The sequence below is a fragment of the Lissotriton vulgaris genome, chromosome 10 (assembly GCF_964263255.1).
Source record: "Lissotriton vulgaris chromosome 10, aLisVul1.2, whole genome shotgun sequence".
Classification (NCBI taxonomy): Eukaryota; Metazoa; Chordata; class Amphibia; order Caudata; family Salamandridae; genus Lissotriton; species Lissotriton vulgaris.
The window spans coordinates 772,269,758-772,289,331 of record NC_141698.1 but is presented as its reverse complement, the minus strand read 5'-3'; the positions used below and the strand labels follow the sequence as shown (position 1 = coordinate 772,289,331).

At 46.5% G+C, this 19,574-nt stretch overlaps 1 protein-coding gene across 1 annotated transcript in view; it reads left to right on the top strand.

The window, feature by feature from the left end:
* The window catches only part of OSBPL3 (oxysterol binding protein like 3), a 909,495-nt gene that overhangs the window by 124,957 nt on the left and 764,964 nt on the right, over positions 1-19,574 (top strand). Inside the window, exon 2 of the mRNA XM_086941688.1 lies at positions 8,112-8,230. The gene's annotated coding sequence lies outside the window, so the exon portion shown is untranslated. The remainder of the gene's footprint in view (positions 1-8,111; positions 8,231-19,574) is intronic.

Here is a 19,574-nt window from a genome sequence, read left to right as displayed (position 1 = left end):
GCGCTTTACACTAGAACCAGTTACATTACATTAGGAATTCAAGGTACATGAATTACATAAAAGATACAGATACTCTAAACTCAAGAATGGTAGTAAGTACATATGTCTAACACAAATGCTTATGCTTAGATTTATATAGCTACAAATTGCAAATTCATTCAAGATTACATAAGAAAAGTTGAAGTGGTTAGGATTGGGCAAATATATATATTACATGTTTACAGATCATGATCTTCTTGCCATTGCTGAAGTTATTGCGGTGCTTGTTCAGCGAGGCCTTCAGGGTTCTGTTGCACATATGGGTGGTGTTCTTGGGCTTGGAGGGATCTCCTAGCTGGTGCAGGCCATATTGGTAAAAGGCCGGGTGGTGGTAGGCGAAGGCAGCATGCTGGGTCCTGGGATGTCCAAGTTGGCTCTCACCGCTGGTTTTGCTGATGCCCAGCGGGACCCCTTCCGGTTATCAGGCACCACCACCAGCCCCCACCGCTTGCTGGAGTACCGGTCGTGGCCCCCAGAGGCTTTTGTGGCACTTTGTCTCTCTCTTGGTTCAGCTGAGGGGAGAGCACCCGCTCTCTGCCCTGTTCCACCACGGAACATTTGGGGGTTGATCACTGGCCCATGGCGGCCCCTAGGTTAGCGCACTAACCTCTTTGCACGTGGGGCCCTCCTCGTTTTTCCTCAGGCCGGCTGCGATCTGGCAACCCATGGCATCCATCCTCAATAGGCCCTTCTATAGTAAACCTCAGCTCCACGACGTTCGTCCGTTGGTGCCACGCTGCAAATGAGACCTCCTCAATTCACTGCCACAGCCCCTGCTGCAAGCCCCAGGGTTCAGGCCTCATCCGCTGACGGGCACTCAGTGTCGGCGGGAACTGCTCGTTCGTCTATAATGGCCCCTGTCCGCCATCTTGGGGGTTGCGTACTGTGCAGCAAACTGTGGACATCAGCAGCCCAGGCCGCCTCAGTTCTTGGGCTTCAGCCAGGTGCTTGGTGGCCCTACCAGGTATATAGTTGGTTTACTTAAGCAGCCCCCGGGCCATCGTAGTCTGCAGGATGGGAATGGATGGGGAACCCCTGCGTGAGCTCCCCCCCCGCCCGCCCCAGAGCATCATACTCCATGGACACAATCTTGACGCCCAATTCATTTTAGTTGATTTTTTTTCCATGAACCCCATCACTAAAGTATCCGTGTTCCTTCTTTCACCTAGCAAGGCTAGGACAGTGACGTCCGTGAGGCCTAGGTTTCCCTCAAACACCGTGCTCACTACATTTTCCAAATTCTGCTCTGCTTTTCGTAAGTGTTTATTGTAGCAGCTTATTGGAGCATTCTGGAGTGGCCAAAAGGTGGAGTGTTGGAATTGTGCAGAAGACTGAAGCTACAAGTTTACTTCCAATCTTCCTGCATTTATTCTCCCATCCTTTCACTCACTGGTCCCTCCTCCATTTTCCCATCGTTCTGCAACCCTGTTGAATGTAATTTTCTTCAGTTTTCTACTGTCTTGGAGGAATCTGGAGAGCCCAAAGTGCCACAAGCTGGTGCAATTCAAAACACAGGAACACATGAATAAAAAATGTTGTTGTGAAGGCCTGCATAGCTACTGTCGGATCATATCAATACTTTCTTCAAACTCTTCTGTTCTTTTGCCAACTCCAGACCTCAGATCCGCCTGGACAGGCTGTTGCATAACATCGCCCTAGTTTTTCCTGCACTTGAATACTGCTAGACATTGTATCTGAATCCATAAGTTTCATACATATTTGACAAAATCAGTCTATAACGAGTTACTTAACCAGGTACATACATACATGCATACCTGCTTGTTATTAACCATTGAACCAGACACCTCTGCATCATCCCGAACTCCCGACTGCCACAGGTCTACCCTCTTATAGTACCTTTTTTGGCTCCATACTCTGCAGCACAGTTGCTCTGGTGGGCAGGAGGACATTGTATATATTCTTGGTATTAACAAAAGAGTTGGTGGAGCAGATCATCAGTAAGTAATGGTCTGTGTTCTCCAGCATGCAAGAACAGTGTGCCATTTGAATAGATTTCTAAAGCCAGGTATCCCAAGTTTTGCTGATACAAGATTCTGCCATGCGGACAGAACTAGTTCAGCATAGACGGCAGTAGAGCAAGCTTCTGCCACACAGAAGGATTTGTTTTACAGCACGACCAGCAGCATCGTTAAAATACCATGTCAGTTGTTCTAAAAGTTGTCAAATCATTTGCTCAAGCTCCATGGAACGAAGAGGAATATTCGGCTTCAGACAAAGGTATAACAAGAAGAAAAAAGATTGTTACCATTGCACAGTGTGTATCCAGTTCTAGAGGTTTCTTCTGGTGTAAAGTGGCAAGCTGTGTAGACCACCACTTCTGGACGCATCCTCTGGAGTGTTGTGTCCATTTCTAGAGTCCTTATGTTTTTCTGCTGCTTTCGGTTCTGAAGGTTTAATCGCAGTCTCAGCCATTTATGGAGGCCACCACTGGCCTATTGTGTCCAGGCTTGGAGGCTACTTTTGATTCATTCTGTCCATTTTTGTGCATCTCCTGCTAGAGCATTATGTTGAGTTCTTAAGCATTAGGTATAGTTCTGAAGCCACTTTCTGGTGGCCCTCAAAATTTGTAAAACATTCACGCCACCTGATGGAAATGTATGTTTATTAAAATAAATAGTACCTAATTAGTTATCTCTAAACAAGATCTGCTTTGTGCTTACTATCTTGGAGTACGCATTCAACTTTCTGTGTGAGGAAATGAAGGATTGCCAAGCTTCTTTTTCTTTGCAACCCCTACACAGTCACTTTCTCTGAGAGGTCAGCATCACAGCATTGCACACAGCAGGCACATAACTCGAGAAAGGCCAGCAGTGTAGTACTTTACGGGAACTCTGCAGTGAACATAGTAGGACACCTTCACATGCAAGGACTATGTCTTCCCTTCGTGCTTCACATGGGGAGTGAGTGTCTGAACACGTAACCTTCTGAGTTCAGCCATACTCCCAGAAAGAATTGAATAGGCAGGCCTCTTGCATGTGCCCAGCAGCAGCTGCCTCTAAAGTGTACTAGCATTTCTTACTGGTGCGCCCGGCCCACTGAAAATAAAGCATGGGATTCTGAGGGAACCTTTACACAGCCCTAGGGGTATCTAAAGTCCAGTCTACCTGCTGGCAAGGGCTTCATTTGTTAGTCTGCTGTGGCAGCTCATATCAGGGTTCGCTGTAGCAAGGGGATTGTGAAAGGATTGGGAGGCTCGTGTCAAATTCCAAGGAATAGGACTCCTATAGGCTGCCAACCACAGCTTGAAATTAACAGATCAATGCACCATGTTTACATCTGTGCACAATGCAGCATGTTTACATCTGTACACACTGCACCAAGTATGCCTAAAAAGGGAAGCACACTTTGGCAGAGCAATGATTTGTGAAGCTTCCTCTAACCTCAACCCCCTATGTCCTATTTTCTTGTATCTAATGCCATTAGGAGGAGACTATTACATGGGTGTAAAGTGTTGCTATGTCAAAACATAAAGGGCATTTATGGCTAACTTGCAAACCTCACTGGAATGCAATAATGACTTCCTGCTGCAGGGGGAGGCGCAGCGCGTGCACAGTGAAGTGCACGGACACTCGAGGAGGCAGCGGGAGGACTCGGGAGGCGGCGGCCACACCCCCTTGCTACCGGGGGACTTCAAAACAGACCTTGCGTCTCCCGCTTCGCGGGAGGCGCAGCGCGTGCACAGTGAAGTGCACGGACACTCGAGGAGGCAGCGGGAGGATTCTGGAGGCGGCGGCCACACCCCCTTGCTACCGGGGGACTTCAAAACAGACCTCGCGTCTCCCGCTTTGCGGGAGGTGCAGCGCGTGCACAGTGAAGTGCACGGACACTCGAGGAGGCAGCGGGAGGACTCGGGAGGCGGCGGCCACACCCCCTTGCTACCGGGGGACTTCAAAACAGACCTCGCGTCTCCCGCTTCGCGGGAGGCGCAGCGCGTGCACAGTGAAGTGCACGGACACTCGAGGAGGCAGCGGGAGGACTTGGGAGGCGGCGGCCACACCCCCTTGCTACCGGGGGACTTCAAAACAGACCTCACGTCTCCCGCTTCGCAGGAGGCGCAGCGCGTGCACAGTGAAGTGCACGGACACTCGAGGAGGCAGCGGGAGGACTCGGGAGGCGGCGGCCACACCCCCTTGCTACCGGGGGACTTCAAAACAGACCTTGCGTCTCCCGCTTCGCGGGAGGCGCAGCGCGTGCACAGTGAAGTGCACGGACACTCGAGGAGGCAGCGGGAGTGCTCGGGAGGCGGCGGCCACACCCACTTGCTACCGGAGCCTATTTCAGTGAGCCCTCACTTCCGGCCCCGCGGGACGGGCGGGCGCCGGGCTAAGCCCGGGCAAAGGGCGGGCCCTCTGTGGCCCTCAGAGGCACAAGGAGGACGGGACGGGCCACCACTCTTGGCACCATCACAGGAGAAGGTACAGTCAGGTTCTATCCTTTCTATCCCTACCGCTTTGAACTGTCTACTCTTGTCACCAGGATTCTGTCACCCTACTACAATGTCCATCTGGGAAGAGCTGAATGCCCTCTGTGGCACAAACTATATCCCGGATGCACAATCCCCCCCCATAGTGGCCAGAGTCACTGATCAAGCAATTTGCACTCCCCAGGCAACCCCCGATACAACCCTCCTTCCATCTAATAACTGCAGCCCCTCTGTATCTGGCCCCAATACAGCCTCATTACTATTGGATAAGGCTGAGACTCGATCCCCCCTACAATCGACCCTTCTGGCCCAAATCGAGCATCTGCTATACACTGCTCTATCTCCACTGGTAGTAAAAAATAATGATTTGGGGGACAGACTGTGCAGGATCGAAAAATCTGTAGCACGGTCATACCCACTAACCGGAAACACTGTTACTCCCACACGCTCTACCCCCACTAACACCCAGGAAAGGTCTACGAACAATGCTCCCAGGATACTGCAAACTTGTGACTCCCCTGTTATACCACCCATTCAAAGTGGTCGCAATGATACCCTTAATCCCGATCATGCCCCACATAGAGCTCCTGTGATCGCACTAGAAAGAAGGCATCGCATTGACCTACCCCCCCCGAAGCAGCCCCATATGTCACCGTTCTCTCTGGGGTCCCCGCACTCAGACCGGGAAAACGTGAACTGCACCAGGACCTACTGAGCAAAGCCATCTTTTGGCTCAAAAACAATAGACCATTACCTTCTGCGCTAGACGGTGGGGTACTGAGCGTCAGAAGGGTGGGGTGGCTTGGTCATCTGCCCAAAAATGTTCCGGGGGACTTGATTTTGGTTAAGTTTAAAGACAGGAACATTGCCCCCTACTTGCGATCTACCCAGCCCAAACTTGGAGATGGCTCCATCTGTATTTGGGACCTGCATGACTTTTACCCTGGTCCCCGAGCACCGAATCACCATAACAGCGGGTGAAAAAGGGGGATTCTGTGTATTTTGGGTTATTATTTTGAATCGTTGATATGCTAAACTATTTTAGTTGGGTTTAAATCTATTTTCTTTTAATTAGGCAATGTTATGTTGAGTTATTTTTGCATGTATGCACTTCTTTGTGTTGCTTTTATGGTCAAAAGCCGAATAAAGCTTATTTGATGATGATGACTTCCTGCTGCTGCGTTTGTGTCTCTTGTTATGTTTGTTGCAGCAAGACCTACTGAGGTGAAATACAGGACTGTGAGGTACAATAAGGAAACAAGAATGAGTACAGTAGAAAAAGTAACCACACCCCCAGTAGGAAGTAGGATGAATCTTGTTTCATTGGTTGGTGATTAATCTGATATGTATTTTAGAGTGCTGAGATTACAAGACTTCCTTAAACTCTATGCTTCTCTGTCGGCTTCCAAGTTTTCTAAAGAACTGTGTCTGTTTCTCCTTTTCTCTTGAACTGGAGCTCTGCTGATCTCCGGCACTGAAGGCATGGAAGGGAAAGGGAGCATTTAACATGCATCCTTGTGTTTCATGAATTGTTGATGAAATGTATAATGGGCTTCACGCTGAAGCTTTTAAGCGTGGTGTGCAGCTCGCAGGAGAGCCCGCGCCGCGGGGATTAGCCTCGGGTTCCTGTGCTCCGAAGGAGAGCTATAGAAGTAAGCGTTGCAAAGCTGGTAGTCCAGCCACAGGCGTCGGCACCAGTTTTTTGTTCAATAGATTTATGAAGTTTTAAAAAGAGAAAAAATAGTTAAATACAATATAAGGTGATACAATCGAAGGTAGAAATAAAAAGGAGCAGTACAATAGTTGGTCCAATCATAGAACAGCATATTCAAGGAATAAATTAATAATATGAAGGCACCCGTTTTAATGTTCAAGCCAGTCCGTCCCTGCAGGGACCAGCGACTGAAAAGGTCCCCCGGCCATTGCTGGGTGATAGCGGCCCATCCTGCTCTGGAAGAAGCGCCCTAACCTGCAGTCTCTCTGGGAAATGCCCTTACTGCTCGGTTAGTATAAGCCTCCTTGCCACAGCTACTCCCACATTGTTCTCTAGTATATTCCACTCTCTAGCAAAAACTTAATTAGGGCAGCGTTTCCATTTTTTGGAAGATTTACAATGTGCTGTCTATAAAAACTAATTACAGCAGCTCTGCTGGGTACAGCAAAACTATGACTCAGCCATGCAAGGGTGTTTGTTGTTTTTTGTAGCAACAATCGTCTTCATCATGTGAATAATTGCATACTGAATCTAGAAATACATACGCTGATATTTTGCAAGAAAATAAGCCTGGGCTACATCAACAATTGAGTTATGTTGTTTGTCTTCCCTAAACAGAAGTTTTATACATTGTGTTTCTTAAGTTTATTTTCATTTAACTTTGCTGTTGAAGACTAAAACAACCTCTGGCAGGATCTGATTTTTTTTTTGTTTGGGTGGTGGTGGGTATTTAATAACGTTCCCCTCGTGGACTTTTGTGAAATATTGAATGTGCTCAGCTGTTTGTCGTACAGCTGTTTGCAAATTTATGTCACTTTTGTGGAATGTGGTGTTTTCACAGGTCGGTCAGAATGGAATGTTTACTTTATTTTACTTTTTTTTCTGTGACCTTTAATACTATTGCCTGTTTTAATGGTATTCAATTTATCAACTCTGGAGGGGAGGGCTAGAGGGATGAAATATTGAGTTAGATCTTCTGGAATTGGACTTGTGGCATATAGGTCACATACGTCAGTAGTAACTGCTTAACAAACTTAGTCAGTGGTGACTGCCACCTGCGGGGAGTGGTGGGGCGGGCAAATGGGTGGTGGCTGCCGGCACAGGGCAACATTACATCAACAACATTGCTGATATGCATAATATTATCATAACTTTAAAACGGTAATATAAAGCATGTTGGCGATTTGGTGCACATTAAATACACATTTAAGATATTAAAATTTAAAAAAGAAAGAAAACTTGCGGAATGTCCGAGCTCACGCTCGGGGACCTTCACTCTTCCAGCGCAGGCCCCTGGCAACTCCCCGACCAATCCTGGTGCTGGCATGGTTGGATGGATCAGGCTCTCTCAGTGCTCCAAAGAGCACTGGAGGCCTTTTCTCAGTCTAAACCCAGCAGTCCAAGACAGCTGGGTTAAGAGACTTAAAGTGTGCATGTCTGGCTGGCTGTCGCAAGACAGACGGCCAAAAGGACATGCGCACTTTCAACACAAGTGCCCTGCCCATAACTTCTTTCTGCTGCTGCCAGTCAGCTACTGCCCTACCCCTGTCCTGACGCTCGTATCGGAGCGCGGTTATTGAAACATAAAATGGTAATACATTAACTGTATTACCATTTTATTTTTCTTCTCTGGGGCATGCAAGTGTTGGACGAGAGTGATGACCTGAAAGTAATATATGGCAGAGGTAGCGAACAGGATGGCTGGGAAAGAGGTCCTCTTTGGTGGAGAATGACCAGCAGAGAAAGAGAGTGGAGAACAGGAAAGGAGTGCAGAAAGGGTGGACAGCAGTGGATTAAAACAATTCTGACATTGGAATGTAAATGACAATGGGGAAGAATATGTCATAAAAAAAGTGTTTCGAATTAAATACCTTTGCCATTTGACTTCTAATTGTTTCCATTGTATTTTTACAGTAACCGACCGCTGGCCCCGTGATTGGTAAAGGAGGTTTACTTGGATTGGTTAAGACCCTTTAGCCGGTTATCGCCGCTGATGGTTTCCAAGACCCTTTTCTTCACAGTAACATCCTAAGGTAATCAAAAATATTTCTGACTAATTGATCATTTCTAATAGCATGGCTGGCTTTTGTAGTTTTGTTAATATTTTTACAGCGTTAAGTCTTGCAATGCGAACATTTCTTGTAGTTGTAAACGAAAATGTGGTTATATTTTCTCTCTAGCTCTAGCAATCTGCGTTTTCACTCATAGGAAGTAAACCGGTGGATTCTATTTTTATTTTCGGGGCGATTTTCAATCCGTTTACTAATTCATTTCTTCCATTTGGAATAGCGAGTTATGCTTTTCATTCCTGTGCATGGTTATGTTCCTTTCGTTAAAGATTGCTTCATCTGAGAAAAGTATATTTAAATATGTTCTGAATATTATGTGCTCCATTAGCTGTGTTTATATGTCTGAAAAAGAATACTGTGAGTAGCAGGGCCAGATAAAGCTTCGTGAGAATCTGAGTTATTCCAAGAGATCTGTGGTACAGGTGTCTTTGGAATGGGATCTGTGTCACTTGGGTGGTTTGTTTAACCTCTTCTGTGCCAAAGTTCTTGTGTTAGGCGTATGAACTCAAATTTCGCAATGACTTAAATCCAGCCTTCTTAGCTCCTTGGTAACCTTTTTATATTTTTATGTCACTTACGATATATATATATATCTCCAAAAGCTATCAGCCGATAGCGTAAGTCAGCACTCAACAAAGGATGCGTTTTCCCAATTATCACGGTTTATTTTCAGAAAAGCAGCAATTCATCGCACAACACCAACGCGTTTCGCAACCCACTGTTGCTTGATCACGGTGATCAAGCAACAGTGGGTTGCGAAACGCATCCTTTGTTGAGTGCTGACTTACGCTATCGGCTGATAGCTTTTGGAGATGTAATGAAAGCGGGGCTCTGCTTTGTAGTCGGCACCAGTGACAAGAGCGCCATTGGACTACGAGTTTGGAGCCAAATATATATATATATATATATATATATATATATATATATATATATATATATATATATATATATATTTTTTTTTTTTTTTTTTTTTTTAAACTTTTTTTGGGGGGGGGGGGTGATATTCAGTGCATGCAGTTTCCATTTACTGGTCTGGCCCTACAACAAGGAAAGTGTGATCTATTTGTAATTTTATAGAATGCTCAACAATATGTATACCCGAGGGGAAAATTAAATTCTATAATGCAACATATTTTTATGTTGTCCGGACCGTTACATTTCCATCCAAGTTGTGCTTACACAAATGCGACATTTTAAATATTACATGTCAAAAATGTCTCTTGGAATGACTGGTATTGGATTCTCCCTGGTTAGAGGAAATAAATATTAACTTCTACCAAGAGTGGGGAAAATATAGTGCCCCCCTCCCCCCCCCCTCATAATCGGGTAGCAGACATGCATCATTTTCACTCTGGTGGACTAGATAATGAACTGAATAATGAAATTAATTTTTGTGTGACATTTTTTACCTCCATTGCAAGGAATTGTTTTTGAGCTTTCACAGATTCTGACGTATTAAATAAGGGGCTGATTAGGATGTCGGTCGGACTTTTGTCCAACTGCCATTCTTGTATAAATGGGACCGCCCGCCATTCTTGCATAAATAGGACCGCCTGACAGGCTGTCGGTGGTCCCGTCATAGGCTTTAGGATGCGACCGCCAACACAGCAGTCCCAATGCCTATGTTTTGTATTGTGGTGGGTGCTGCTGGCTGCAGCACATACCGCAGAACAAAAAGGGGACACTACGCATATCCTTGCACTACGTGGCAGGCACAATGTGTTGCCTGCTACATGATGCAGGGATATGTAGGAGGGGGCACCCAAAACCCACATCGGAGGCCCAGGGAGGAAGGGGGACCCCGAAAGACCCTTTCCATCTGCCTTTTCATGGCGGGTTAACCGTAATGAAACAGCGGGCAGCAAGGAACATTGTAATCCCTACAGCTGTGCCTGGCAGGCACAGCCACCATTGTAGGAAATACAACTCCCTCCGACGGGCTCCTTGAGCCAGTCGGATCCGTGGCGGTCTGTCTCTCGGACTACCACCCATCTGCCCACCCACCATCCTAATGTGGCAGGCGGGACTTCTAATTGCGATAATGGTGGGATCGCCACCAACGGGCTGTCGTGGTGATCCAACAGTCATCGCAATCAGGCCCTGTGTCCTTAAGCTACAATCTTTCGACTTATTAGTTGGCTGGCCTGCAATCGTGCCAAATGAGATTGCCAATTTACAGATCCATTTGCTCATGGGCTTCACTATGGGTGTGAAATTGGCAGTCACAAAATATGAATATATATCAGTTTAGGGCAAAACCAAAGGGGATGATGGATGGAGTGTTGAACATTGCAAGCACTCTCCCCCAGTCAACTGATCTGGGTTTAATCCATCTTCATTCTTTACCTCACTCCGCCACCCTACTTCAGACATGGCTATATGCAAATCAGTCTGACCCTGTGCCTCATGGGAACAGTCCAGCCCGAACTGCCAAGCCATGTCTTTCCTGGACTGGAAACAAGCACCCTGGGACCCGTTTCGGGCTCACAGCCCTCATCAGCCAAGCTATCTTGAATCCAGTGGCAAAGTGAGCAAGGGACCCACGTCTAGGCATACCCTGCCAACTTGGGGTGAACAAAGCAAAACCAAAGGGGATGATGGACGGAGTGTGGAACATTGCAAGCACATACCCCCAGTCAACTGATCTGGGTTTAATCCATCATCATTCTTTAGCTCACTCCGCCACCCGAGGGAAGACATGGCTTGGCAGTTCGTGCTGGACTGTTCCCATGAGGCACAGGGTCAGACTGATTTGCATATGGCCATGTCTGAACTGGACATTAAAGCAGAGGAAATTTTAGGCTAGTGACACTGAAAATAAAACAATTTTGTATTAAAAAAATAAATTGTAAGTCTCCCACCTGATTCAGGTTTGTTGGCATGTATATGTATACTCAATCTTTCTTTACTTCCTTGTTAAATACATTCAGTCTAACTGTTAGTTGTTTGTGCAGCACATTCATAACATGCCTCTGGTGCCATTGCACGGTAGTTCCCGACGTCCTGTAAGCTCAAAGGTCGGGCCAGGTAGTGGGTTTGCAGATTTTGCGGGTGAATGATCTGATGGTATATTAGTATCACTGGATCTGCATTCAGGTGACCTTCAGGGATCCATTAATCTCCGATCTTCGTCATGAGAGACATGAGGGCGTTCTGCATACCCAATCATCTGATGATGTACCAAAGGACCATTCTTTTGAATCCTCCTCTGCAGGAGTAGGGAACCCAGATAAAAATTAATCTGCAGCAACTTATTGGCAGTCCAAACTTCCAATTGTTCTTTATGTTGGGGAGAGCATGTAGCCTTAGGGCTAGAGATGTCGACCTCGAAGTTGGGGAACCGGGTTCGAGTCTCAACAACGCTAAAACATCCTGTGATTCTGGGCAAATCACTTAATCTCCCCGGGCCTTACAAAAATGAATGTGTTCTTCTGTAACAAAACTATTGCTCATTTAAAGCAATCTGATACCCGATTTCTCTGGTCTAGTTCGCGCTTTATAAAACTAAAAATATATAAATAACACTTTAGTAGACCAGTTTCACCAAACTGGCAGTAGATACTAATTCGACATAGTCTCCCACCGCACACTACGCGCACGCCTCCACGTCGCAGGGATCCGAGACAAGGCTCTGGATTGGACCACCATCTTTCTCTCCAGCAGAACCCAGAGCGTCAACCTCCCCCCATTCCGTTCCAAAGCCTCCGAGATCATCTGCGGTGTGCCCCAGGGATCCTTCCTCAGCCTTACGCTGTTCAACATTTACATGGCCCCGCTCGCACACGTAGCCCAAAAGCACGACCTCAACATAATCTCCTACCCTGACAACACTCAACTAAATCTCTCCCTCACCAAGGACCCCATCACCGCCAAAGCCAACCTCCACAAAGGAATGAAGGCCGTCGCCGACTGGATAAAGACCAGCCGTCTGAAGCTGAACTCGGACAAGACGGAGGTCCTCATCCTCGGCTCCAACCCTTCAGCCTAGGACGACTCCGGGTGGCCGACGGCACTGGGGGCAGCCCCGACACCCACCGACCACGCCCGCAACCTGGGAATCATCCTCGACTCAACGCTCACAATGACCAAGAAAGTCAACGCTGTCTTCTCCTGCTTAAACACCCTCCTCATGCTCCTCAAGATCTACAGATGGATCCTGACAGATACACGAAAGACAGTCACCCAGGCCCTCATCAGCAGCAGACTCGACTACGGAATCGCCCTCTACACGGGAGCCCAGACCAAGCTCATCAAACGACTACAACGCATCCAAAACGCCTCAGCACGACTGATACTTGACGTACCACGCCACGGCCACATCACCCCTCACCTGAGAAACCTGCACTGGATACCTGTCAACAAGAGGATATCCTTCAAGCTCCTCGCCCACGCACAGAAGGCACTCAACAAGACCGGCCCAGCCTACCTCAACAGACTGCTCTCCTTCTACATCCCCAAACGCCAGCTACGCTCCGCCGACCTCTCACTCGCCACTGTCCTGCGCATCCGAAGAACAACCACCGGTGGGAAATCCTTCTCACACCTCATCGCCAAGACATGGAACACCCTCCCACTGAGCATACGACAGACCCAAGACCCGCGGACCTTCAGGAGGATACTCGAGACCTGGCTGTTCGATCAGTAGCGCCCCCTTCCCCCGCCTTGAGACCCTCGCGGGTATGTAGTGTGCTTTACAAATGATTGATTGATTGATTCGTCCTCTGTGAATGTTAAGAACATGGTCAAACTAATTATTTAGCTTCTGTTGCATAGTTGGTCAGTGATGTCATGACTTATGACTGTTTTTAGCCAATAAGGGGCGTGTTTTAGAGCATTTGGCCCAAGCCTTTATTAGGGAACCAATGCAGTAAAAATAGCTGGTGACAAGAACGAAAATAGGAAATCAGGATAAAGGCGGGTGGGCCCCCTTTCAAATTAGTTTACTCCTCCTTGCGAGACAATCCTGTAATGCTACTTATGGGGGCTTTAGTCCCTCATTACCCTTTCATCTCCAACATATTTGCATGTGGTCTACAATGGACATGCACCACCACTTACACATTTTTCACCTATGTAGTGAAGACTAGTGGGAATTAAATTGCGGAGCAAAACAAGGATAGAAAAATATGCGGAGAATTGTCTATGTAGGTGTAGTAAGTGCACATTGGCCGTACAAGAGGGGCAGCATGGTTTCATTGGTTTATTGAGGTTGTCACCAGCAGATGCTCAGCCCACCATTTCGAACTTCACAAACTGAAAATTAACCGCACAAGCAGCAATGGAAATCGTCCTTCACACTCAATGTACACATAGCAGTAGGACAAGCTTACACTCAGAGCATGCAATGGAAGTGCAAGCTTGTCTGGCACACAGTTAATCCACAACATATGCTATCCCAATGCATGCTTGCTGGGCTCTTTTGAAAATAACTGAGAATGAGTAATGGCATAACCTTCCTTCACTCTGTGATCAGGTACTGCACAGAGAGCTGCAGTGCAAGCTTCTCCCACACCCAGGCCCTTGCAGTGGCACATTTGTTAAAAGGCCCTTGATCAGCCTTGCAGCACTAGGAGCTTCCTAGCCCCACCACACCCCTCCGGCAGGGTATTTGAATGATGAAACCCCTGAAGCCGAATTGGGCATACACAAGGGTGAGGAGTAACTGAGGAGTATAGGGGTGTGCTGTAGGACAGAAGAGGTGGCTTAAGCAGTTGAGGTGTGGCCAAAAAGAGGGCTCCTTGATGAATGGGGCTTGTGGTTAATAATAACATTCAGTCGGACCTGGTAGTTCGAACGGGCTGGCCTGACTGGTCAGCGTGGGGGAAGGTTTTTGGCTGTTTCTGGGTCTGTTTTATGGTCTCTTGGGAGTTTTTAAGGTTGATATCCCAGATATTAAAGCAAACTTTGCCTTCAGCAAGCTCAAATCCATACAGTCTTTCACAAAAAACGCGTAAACAGCGTGTAAAACGTAAAAAACTTCCCGATGAGCATACATGGGTGACTTTTTTTTATAGCTACCTAATTCACTAATGTGGGGCACTTTTATTTTAGTGACAAATAGACTGAATAATAATGGTTCTGTCGGACAGAAATACAGTGTTTTAGTATTTCAATGATATTTTTTGTATACTTCGTCCCTACTCATGATACAAAGATAGAGGTACTTATACCAATACAAACAAACACACTGACCACAAAGTAAAAAATGAAAGTAAATTTTTACTCATACGAATTAACAATTTTACTTGTTGTTTTAATTGTGTACTATATTTTTTGCACAAAATCTATGTGTCATGTATGTTTTAAGTGTGTTTTAGGGACAGCAATTGGAGTAATTTGTGTTTCAAATTCAAAATATGAAAATGTATGAGTAAAAATTTACTTTCATTTTTAGGTCTCGCCCTGGAATTCGCATCCGAAGGATGCGTCCAGGGTTGGAGACTTATAGTTATCTGACGCGGGGGAATGGAGGACAGGAAACTGCCACGCGCTTCTCTTGGCTGGATTACACTGCGTGCACGCGCATTCACGTATGCGCACATCACAGCCGCGCACATCACAGTCACAGCCACAGCCACACCCCCCCCGTCGTCGTCGCCGCACCTACACGCACACACACACAGAGCAGGCTGTTCACAACACATGCACACGCAGGCAGACACGACACACACACGAGCGCACACATACAGACACACACTACACCTCCCCAGCCCCCCCCGCGCCGCCGCTGCCCACACACGAGAGTACACGCACAGACAATCCCTCCCCCCCCCGCATACACACACTCTAGCGCACAGTCCTCGCAGAGGCCTAGCTCCCTCTCCGCCCCCCCTATCCTCGCCTCTGCCCCGGTATACCGCCCCAGCAGTAGTGACCAGAGAGCGCGGGTACCTTGCAGACACCATGGGAGGTCCTCGCACCCCCAGGCCGCTCCGTTCCCCCGCCGCCGCGAACCGTGCAGCAGCTCCCTCTCTCCACCAGGCTCCTGCTCCTCCTCTCCGTTGTTCTCCTGGTCTGTGTCCAGGCGCTCGGAAGGGCGTCACTCACAGCTGAGGCGAGCGGCGACATAGTCCACCTTTTAGCCCTGTAGGAACAAGGGAGAGGAGCTAATGGGGATTGCAGTTTTTTCCCGACGCCATACCACGTGCAGCTTTTGGAGGCGTGGCCCGAAAACACTACAATTCCCAGCAGACCTTTTCTGCGCGAGGAGTTCGGATGGGTGATTTTTTTTTACCATTATCGCTGAGAGTCATTAAGCCCAAAGTGAGGAAATGTACAAGCAATACAATAGGTTTATTTTTCTAGTTCTAGTTTACTGTCCCCTTCTCTTCTCGTTTTTTTTTCTAGTTTATTCTTGTTTCATTTTGTTGGCGTTGTCTTTTGATACCAAAGCTACATTTGAGTATGAATCCGTGGGAGACACATCTTTTCACCCTACCTCCATTTTCTCACTATGCATACATAGAACAGTTACTATGGTAGTGAAATTATGTGCCTGTAGTGAGCACATTGGGCTCAGACCAAGCCTTGGAGTCCTCGGGTCGTGGAGTCAGATAAGGCAAATATTTATTTATTTATTGTGCTTTTCTTTGTGTAACTCAGACCCCGTAGGCTAGAAGAACGCCTTACATAAGAGCAGCTAGATTTATAAAATGCGAAGTGACAAACTGTATAGGGTATAAAATTAAAAGTTGTCATAAGTGACTCTTTCTTTATTACACTGGTAGAAAATCAAGAGAAAATAATCAAATGTAGGGGTAGAAATGCAAGATTAGATGTCAGCTGGTGACCAATAACTGAGACAGATAGATTTGTCTAAGAGTTGGTGCAAAACACCTTTAGCTATAGGTCTCAAGATGGCTCTGCACCAAATGCGCTTTCTTGGTTGCTTCGCATGAAACACTTCCATCCTTGTCCCCCTTCTATTTGTTAATTTATTTATTTGATCAAATTTACTTACATATCCAGCACACCTTCACCAAAAAGGCATCTTTTTTCTAGCAATCAAAGGGACCAAAAGATGGTGTTGAATCAGTATAATTAACAGAACCGACATGTCTTTGAAAGCGATCTGTAACTCAATCTAAACGCAACCCTAAAAACACTGTTGTCTGACGGAGCCCCACCCACCCTTTAGAACGCCCACACCGTGGCGGAAAAACCGCCGCGGTTAAGGCGTTAAGCAGCGCACTCCCTTTGTCTCTTCACATCCTGCTTTCCCCTCCTCATAGCCAGACATATTGTGTGTGTATTAACACATGTAATCAACCTGCACTGCAGTATCAAACATCAGGCAGACTAGACTAAACTGATAGAGTGCTGAGGATAGAAGTAACGATGACATAGTTGTAAGCCAAAATGTTAAGTCAGCAGGATCTGTAGCACGTGATATGATGTCTTAGCTAAGTAAGCAAACTGATAAAAGAGCACATCTGGTGGTGTGTTCACACGTGCAGTCTCACAGAAGAAGACTGTTATGCCTCATGAGCCACTAGTGAAAATCCATGCAGTTCTTTTCTACTCCGAGTAGCAAAGAAGACCACGAAAAAGACCAAAAGCATCATAACTAGTTTTTTTTCAAGTATCTGAACTCCATTCTAATATTCCCAAGGAAGAGAGAATAGGAGGGAAATGATAACCTAGAAATAACTAAATGGGAGAAATGTTGCGGTAAAATCACTAAGCTTAAAAACATGCATTAGCCAGTAGGAAATAATGTATCCAGCTCCAGCTCCGAAGTGCCATGTGCCATTGGTCAAATCAAAAGCAGATACTTCATACAAAGATTAAGACAAAGAGAATTCAAAGTGTCTGACTTATGCTAGCAAACAGTTCAATAAAGAGCCACGTTGAAATGTTCTCTCAATGTTTCAAGCTTTATTACAAATGTCACAAAAAGATGTTAATATTTCACTTCTGTTCTTGGATTTTCGTCACAATAAAATACACTGAACATAATCTTCACAAAAGTTATTTACAAAAGTTTGAGTTATTGCCATTATAAATTACAATACCTTTTATTTAAGTATTAATTATTAAAAAAAATTAAAAGCCACTGTTATTTGTAATATCAATACATCTAAGTCACGTAAATACAACACATATTGCATTACAAATGCTATAGGTGTCACATTTGTGAAAGGTATAACTATTGCCATTGTAAATGACAAAGCTATTAATTTCGCTATTTTCAAAACTAACACATAAATAAAAAATTTGTCATTTACAATACCAATAGCTCAAACTTTCCTAATGCGAGACCTATTGCATTGCAAATGCTTGTTTACTTTGTGGTCAGTGTGTTTGTTTGTATTGGTTTAAGTACCTCTATCTTTGTATCCTGAGTAGGGACGAATTATTCAAAAAATATCATTGAAATACTAAAACACTGTGTATTTCTGACCGACAGTACCATTATTATTCAGTTTATTACCCACCCAGGTTCTGAGGGTTACAGGGTTACCCCATTACATGTAATGCTTTATTTTAGTGACGGCATGTTTTCTCTCCCAATTGACTCGGATAAAATGGTGAGAGGGTATGAGACTGGGATCATACTGGTGTTACCCATGTGGTGAAGCTTTAGTAGATAAAAGTGAACGGAAGATTAGAGGCTAAATTGGGAGACAGAGGCTTTGAAGGGAGAGGGTTAGGTGTCAAAGAGCACTGTCTTCCAGAATGAAGGGGATAAAAGACTATATGTAAACGGAAGGTTTAGAGAAAGACCACTGGAACAGGCAAAAGGAATAGACAGATTGTACGAGGATGGGGCAAATAAATGTCACCTAATTAGCCAGGGAGTAAGTAAATGTTTCCTGATAAGGAAAAGGGTACTGCGGTCCCATGCATACAGAACAGGAAAACAGGTGGCTGACTTTGCAAGAGATAAATAGTCTGTCAGCATTATGCGGTGAGGGGCAATGTGCAAAGTAAAGGGCACAGAGAGAGCTATCACTGTTACAGGTCAATGTGGAGATGTCCTCTGCATGATTAAAGGTTTTTACGAGGGAGAGATGTTTGCAGACAGAATGGCTTTTTGAGGTGTTTGTGCAGATGAGGTTAGTGAGAGAAGTCTCCTGTGCGCGGTGCATGGGGAACCCTCCTGTGCGCGGTGCATGGGGAACCCTCCTGTGCGCGGGGCATGGAGAACCCTCCTGTGCGCGGGGCATGGAGAACCCTCCTGTGCGCTGGGCATGGAGAACCCTCCTGTGCGCGGGGCATGGAGAACCCTCCTGTGCGCGGGGCATGGAGAACCCTCCTGTGCGCGGGGCATGGAGAACCCTCCTGTGCGCGGGGCATGGAGAACCCTCCTGTGCGCGGGGCATGAAGAACCCTCCTGTGCGCGGGGCATGGAGAACCCTCTTGTGCGCGGGGCATGGAGAACCCTCTTGTGCGCGGGGCATGGAGAACCCTCGTGTGCGCGGGGCATGGAGAACCCTCGTGTGCGCGGGGCATGGAGAACCCTCGTGTGCGCGGGGCATGGAGAACCCTCCTGTACTCGGGTCATGGAGAACCCTCCTGTACTCTGGGCATGGAGAACCCTCCTGTACTCGGGGCATGGAGAACCCTCCTGTACTCGGGGCATGGAGAACCCTCCTGTACTCGGGGCATGGAGAACCCTCCTGTACTCGGGGCATGGAGAACCCTCCTGTACTCGGGGCATGGAGAACCCTCCTGTACTCGGGGCACGGAGAACCCTCCTGTACTCTGTGCATTGACAACCCTACTGTAGTGAGAAGTTGCAGAGGGGTGCCACATGCACAGGTAAGGGCAGTGTGAACTAACCATATAAACCGTAGTGAAGGTTCTGGGGCTTCTGGGCCCCACAGGTCGTGTTTCTAATTTGTTAGAAACTAAACTGTGTCGGAAAATACCGGGTTACCATTCAAGAGTATGATGGGAAAGTAGATATACTGTTTCCTATGGTGTTATTACAATGTATGGTGTTTCTCACAAAGTCCTTTACCTTACAAGCACTTTATGCCAGATGTACAGCCATTCAGTTTAGCAAGTCGCAAACTGTGCAAAATTGCGAATCGTAATTTGCAACTCGTTAAACTGAATGTGCAACTGTGTCTCAGATACTGGATGCAATTCCCAGTAGGGTCGCAAATTGCATGCCTCATCAATATTCATGAGGAAAGCTCAACATGCGACCTAATTTCCAAAGGCTAGCACTCACAGGGATGGTGGCCTGCTGGGATCAGCAGACCACCATGTATGTAAATGCGTTTTCAATAAATATTAAAGGAAAACGGGATGCATTTAAAAAAGGAAAAATTAAACTTTTCAGTTTCATTTTTAAGGG